This window comes from Triplophysa rosa, unplaced genomic scaffold (assembly GCF_024868665.1).
Source record: "Triplophysa rosa unplaced genomic scaffold, Trosa_1v2 scaffold43_ERROPOS3730504+, whole genome shotgun sequence".
In the NCBI taxonomy this organism is placed as follows: Eukaryota; Metazoa; Chordata; class Actinopteri; order Cypriniformes; family Nemacheilidae; genus Triplophysa; species Triplophysa rosa.
In genome coordinates, this window is record NW_026634442.1 from 1 (window position 1) to 6,872 (window position 6,872).

Below are 6,872 nucleotides of genomic sequence, written 5' to 3' on the forward strand. Positions count from 1 at the left end.
TAAATATTGCAGCGTTTATTGTAAATATCTTACCAATGTGGGTCCTTTTCTTATTAAAATTCATGTGCCCTCATAGTCTTCAGTTAAAATCTGAAAATGAACTTCCGTCCTGTAGTCACTATCCATCTTAAATGGCGTAAGTTAGACGGCTTGGGCGGGGCATCTGTTAACTCCTCCTTTTCAACTGTCAGTTTGCTCCCAGTTCAATTTCAAAATGCAACAGCTGTTTTTATACATCCAATCAAATTGCAGGGAAAACATTTCACCCACAATTTTTTCTCATTCGAAAGATCAATCTTGAAAAAAATTAAGAACTGTATTAAGAAGGTTTTTTTCGGGAATACATGTGTAGCAAAGCTCAATAAAACGGGAAGGAAGGAGGCGGGAACTGGCGACCATTTAACAAACTTTAATGAAAAATAAACAAACAATAATACAGAAGTAAAAAGGCCGGCAGCCCCTCACGGACGACTGCCGGCCACACGAACATAAACAAAACTTAACACTTCCGGGCCCTGTCCTCTCTCGCCATATTCTCCTGCCGTTCGTCCTTTTATGCTTCCGCTCCTCCGTGAGAGATACGAGGCCGGAATGACGCCCAGCTGACACTCATTATCAATCGCGTCCCAGCCTCGCTTCTTCCTCCCACGGCTCTCGTCACGCCTCCCTCGTCACATACCCCCATCGCCCCTCACAGGCCGGGGGGTACCCACGAGACTGTGCTTACTCCCCCCCCCGGGGGGCCAGTCTCAACGGCCCCAGCGCCTGGGGGTATGGACAGACGAGACGAGAGAACGGAGACGGAAGCACCAGGAACGACAGGGGCGAGAGAGGGGAGAGAGGAAAAAAAAATTGTCCGGTTCCCCGACACGCCGTCGCTCGGTCCTCAGCCAGCCGAGAGGCTCTTCCTCGCGGTGCTATGCTGTGGTGCTGGACGTTCGGTGTACGGCCCGATCCTCCTCCGCCTCCTGGCGGCCGGCGATGGCTTCTGGCTGAGGGCAGCCGGCAACGAGTTCCCCGTTTCCTGTTCCTCACCATCATGGCTGTTGGCAACAGGATTACGGCTCACGGCCAATGGCGGCAACTCCTCGCTCCCTCTATGGCTGCCATCCCACCTCATCCCAGGAGCACGGCCGCGAGCTCTCCATCCCCACCGATTCCTCTCGCTCCAGCACCACTACCTCGGGCAGCCGCTGGCGGACGTCCCTCGTCCGCGCTGCCCGACCTCCTCAGCACCGCGAGGCCGCTCGGCGGCGAGGGCTCTTCGACAGCATGTCCCTCCTTCCTCCCGGGTTTCGGCACCAATGTAGCAAAGCTCAATAAAACGAGAAGGAAGGAGGCGGGAACCGGTGAACATTTAACAAACTTTAATGAAAAATAAACAAACAATAATACAGCAGTAAAAAGGCCGGCAGTCGTCCGTGAGGGGCTGCCGGCCTTTTTACTTCTGTATTATTGTTTGTTTACATGAACATAAACAAAACTTAACACTTCCGGGCCTGGTCCTCTCTCGCCGTATTCTCCTGCCGTTCATCCTTTTATGCTTCCGCTCCTCCGTGAGAGATACGAGGCCGGAATGACGCTTCTTCCTCCCACGGCTCTCGGCACGCCTCCCTCGTCACAACATGACATTCCTAACTTTTTCTTAAATTAGAATTTAAGAAAAAATATGCCTGTATGTTTTGTGAATCCGGCCCCAGGCCCTATGATGAATGCTAGGCCTATTGACATTGACATGTATTTTATAAACAGAGTTTTTCTTCCTTCATTAAAAAAAAAATCTGTCCACATGAAAACGCAAAAACACGCTATAAAGCACTGTCAAGAGCATGCCAAACCAACGGGTGCCACTATAACTCTAACTGTAAAGCCCTGTTGGCCAGTCAGAAGCCTGAAAAAAGGTTATTAACTAACAACTCCAAATGTTTTCAAAAAATTTCAGCTTCAGTGACCTGAAACTGCGTTTGCTTGTGGGTGAATGGCCAAACCGCATAGAAAAAGCTGTGGTTTTGAAAATACCTGTGTTCATGTGGACACTGGGCCATAGTACATACGGGGCGATTGAGCAGCCATTGGGTGAGCTCATGCCTGAAACTTCTTGTATCAGGATGCAGTGGCTACACAGTGATGGACTGTGTTCCAGGATAGAGGTAGAGATGCAACTTTAACATATATTTTGTATGTTGCTAGTATGTATTGGCCTATACATGCAACCAGCACCAAGAATTTTCTTAGCTACTTGAGAGCTTTGTCTCTCAGGAGCCTAACAGTGTGCCTTTGTGCCTTTGTGCTCCTGAGCTCATGTAGGTTTCTGCTTTAGACTTTATCTTGTTTGCCATGTAAGCAGCGATGTGCACCCAGGGCCCAAAATTCAAATACAGGGAATATATTAACTGTACAGTTTGATTTGTGAGAGAAAGGGGGAGGGGAGGCAACACAGTATGGAGTTTGAGAAAGGTAATAAAGCGTTACAGAAGTACAGAGAAAAACATATAGTTTAGTTGGAAAAATCTGGCAAAATGCTGGTAATTCGTAGTGTTACTATTGCACTTAGGGTTAGAGATTTGAACAAATCCTTCAAGCCTTGCTCCTCATTCCATAGAGTTTATACTATGGTTATGAAAGATACCTTAAATTGTGCAGGTTGGGAAAAGGTGTGCTATTTCTTTGTGGTCAGACTGTGGTCAGACTGCAATGTGCAAATGGTAAAGAAATCCTACAAGTTTAAAGCAAAGCCATTGCTGGGTAATAATATGGAGACTCAGCGGAACCCCCTTTAACAGGGTTGCACTAGCAAGCAGCATTCACATTTACAAAATGTTAAAATCTAGTGTTTGACATTTTTTTTATTTACATTCAGCTATGTTTAGGATACATTAGTAATTTCACATACCTCAAAACCTCTATTTTGTCCCTCACTTCATTGTTTCCAATCGTTTCCTCTCAGACTTGGAAGATTCACTGTGGCCTGTCACAGGGACAGCTGGGATATTTCTGTGTGGAATGGCACACTTTAGGCATGACTATAAAGTCTCATGCTGAACTCTCCTACACCACCTACCAGTCAACTGTGAAAACAAAACGTGCCTCAGCCCTTCAGGGGGCCAGCAGATTCCTTGAGGGGCTTAATCTTTGGGTTTTGGCCCCTGTGGTTGAGGCTATAGGTGGGAGATACAGTATGGGCTGTGGGGAGTTACTAATACGTCTCATTGAAATGGTGATGGAAGCACTGCACTGTGATTGTGCTTTTAGCAGGCACACTTCCAAGACGCAGGTCTTTTGGCTGTTTAACATAAAACATTTCAACTTTTTAATTATTCTGACATATAGACGGTAATAATATTTTATTGTATATTAATTGTATTAAATTAAATTAAAACTGCTCAACAGTTATTGATTCTTTGCGGAGGTCTACCGGAAGTTGAATTTGGGCCACTCAACATTTGTTTACGTTGTTGCCGCTGAAACCATCGGACCCACGTGCCTGGCCTGAAATTAACTTCCAGTCTTTTGTTTAGCGGTCTATATAATATAACAATATATATTATATTTAAGTTATGATATTATTCTAGTATATGTTAATTGTAATAAAATCTACTGTACAGGAACACTGTTTTGATTCTTCGCTGACATCTAATGGAAGTTAAGTCTGGGCCACATAACTGTGCTGTCAACCTATTTGAATGGATTTTAGCGGGACAGACAACAGCAACTAAATTTGCATAAATTTTGTTAAATATATTAGCACATTGTGTACACTGATTACTACATTAACTTCATTTATAGCAACATTTTGTCTGGGGAGTAATATGAATATAAGCTCTATGAATATAAGATATGTCCGCCTACTCATTAAAATGTATAAACATGCCATAATTTTACCAACTGTATAGTAAACTAGTTTGGGAGACACTGAAATGAATGGGCTTCAGTGCAGTGTTTGGAACTATTGGTTGCTCCATGACACGAGTTACATTCCATTCTTACTATGAAGGTCTATGGCAGTGTCGTAACTGTATTTCAACAGCTCTGCACAGACCCATGTGAATCTGCACCCATATCTTAAGACAATCTTTTTGTGTTTGTTTACTGAAGTCAAGAGGATATTAAAATTGTACTACTTACTTTTTAATGTACATTCCTGGTCTTACTGTACACAATTTATTATCATTTTATTACCAATAAAATCGTATACTGTGATAGGCTGACTGAGACTAGTTGTACTGCACCTATGCATTGTTGTACTTTTGTTGCACAAATTGCTTGAACTGTTTTTCCCCTACTTTGTACGTCGCTTTGGATAAAAGCGTCTGCTAAATGACTAAATGTAATGTAAATGTAAATTTGATCACACTTATAGGGGGAAATTCTCGCTATTAACAAACCATTAACTACGACCTTTTCCCCAATAAACTCTTAGTTTGTTGCTTATTAATAGTTAGTAAGGTAGTTGTTAGGTTTAGGTATTGGGTAGGATTAGGGATGTAGAGTACGGTCATGCAGAATATGTGCTTTATAAGTACTAATAAACAGCCAATATGCCAATAATAGGCATGCTAATAAAAACTAGTTAATAGTGAGAATTGCCCCCTATACTGAAGTGTTACCGAAATACATCTTATTACAGAAGCCAAAACAGATTTTGATTACAATAACTTTGAATATTTGTAAGGTACTGTTTTAACTACCAATTAAAAGGACTTTTCACACTTGAAATCGTTAACCCTGGGTTATTCTAAACCCCAGGTGAACAGAATCCTGGGTTATCTGTTTCACGTTTCACACTGCTTATAATTTTGTCACGAAATACGGAGTGGAAGAACCCAGATGCAGGCAGGCATGAAGGGGTTAACAACACAAGACTTTAATATAAATACAAAAACGTAAAACAAAAACCCACGGTGGGGAAAACAAGACACGATAACAGGGGAAATGAAATAACAGGTAAACAGGAACATAAACTGACTAAACTAAACTAACAAAGACTAAGCACAACACTACGTAGACCAAATACAATAAACTAACACTAACTAGACTCACTGAAAGATCACCTACAGGAACACGAGCATTGAACACGAGCATTGAACACGAACTGGACAGCACAAGGCATACAGCACACACACATGCAATACACAAGCACAGGACAAAAAAACATGAGGGCATTTATAGGGAAGACAAACGAGGGATAACGACACAGGGCAGGTGTGGGTAATCAAACACTCAGGGAAAGAAGAGGAGCGGGGCCAATGACGAGACACTGAAGAGAACGCATATTATTGTCAAATGGACAATAATATGTTTCTCTCCACACACAACCAAAGACTTTGTCATGGCTCTGCTACAGGACCAAGAGAAACATGACTAAATGAAGCAGAGCCATGACAAATTTACCAGGCGTTAATATAACCCTGGGTTTTCATAACCTGACAATTCACACTGTACATCACTAAACCCTGGGTTAATTTGTATATTTCAATTCAGTTCAATTTTATTTATATAGCGCTTTTCACAATGTGCATTGTTCCAAAGCAGCTTTACAGGAGCAAATAAGAAAAACACAGAAAGGTAAAACACAGCACAGTGCATGGTGTTTATAGACCAAGCAAGATCATTATAATAAATAATATCTAATAAATAAATGAATAAATAAATTAAAGCTATAGAACTCCTTACTTAGGCTTATAATGACCCTTAATAGGCTTTGTCCATTATTTACCTATGAGGGTCCCATTAAATAAGTTACACATGTATTGTCATTTTGAGCATAATAACCATGTTACAAAGCTGTAATAAACAGGTAATTGCCAAACTGAGTCACACACACTTTTGGAACGGCCACCCATAGGTAGCTAATGGACACACCATTTTTAAGCCTCTGGAGCACATCTATGAGCCTTAATGCACGTCATTGTGAAGGGCTAAGCCTCTCATACACTCTACTGTTGGCTAAAGCTATAACTCCTTACTTAGGCTTATAATGACCCTTAATAGGCTTTGTCCATTATTTACCTATGAGGGTCCCATTAAATAAGTTACACATGTATTGTCATTTTGAGCATAATAACCATGTTACAAAGCTGTAATAAACAGGTAATTGCCAAACTGAGTCACACACACTTTTGGAACGGCCACCCATAGGTAGCTAATGGACACACCATTTTTAAGCCTCTGGAGCACATCTATGAGCCTTAATGCACGTCATTGTGAAGGGCTAAGCCTCTCATACACTCTACTGTTGGTTAAAGCTTATAACTCCTTACTTAGGCTTATAATGACCCTTAATAGGCTTTGTCCATTATTTACCTATGAGGGTCCCATTAAATAAGTTACACATGTATTGTCATTTTGAGCATAATAACCACTACGTTACAAAGCTGTAATAAACGTGCTTTGTAGCATATTACCTTGGGTCATTAAATTAGTTCCTGTATTGTCATTTGAGATATAACCTGTTCAATGCTGTAATAAACAGGTAATTGCCAAACTGAGTCACACACACTTTATGAACGGCCACCCATAGGTAGCTAATGGACACACCATTTTAAGCTTCTGGAGCACAACTGTTAGCCTTAATGCACGTCATTGTGAAGGGCTGTGACTCTCATACACTCTACTGTAGGATTAAGTGTCGTATTTCTGCCCATCTGGTCATGTCTTTTTTGATCTGTAGCAGAATCAACGGCAGGATCCCTTGGTTTTATGTGAGAAGCCATGAGATTTTGTTTTTTACTTCCCATGTGTTTTCTAGTGTCTTGTCTGTGGCCCCGCCCCTCTCGTTTCCTGTATTGTTCCCACTTGTGTTTTATGTTCCACACCTGCCTCGTTCGTTATCCCTCGTTTGTCTTCCCTATATATACCCTCTTGTTTCTTTG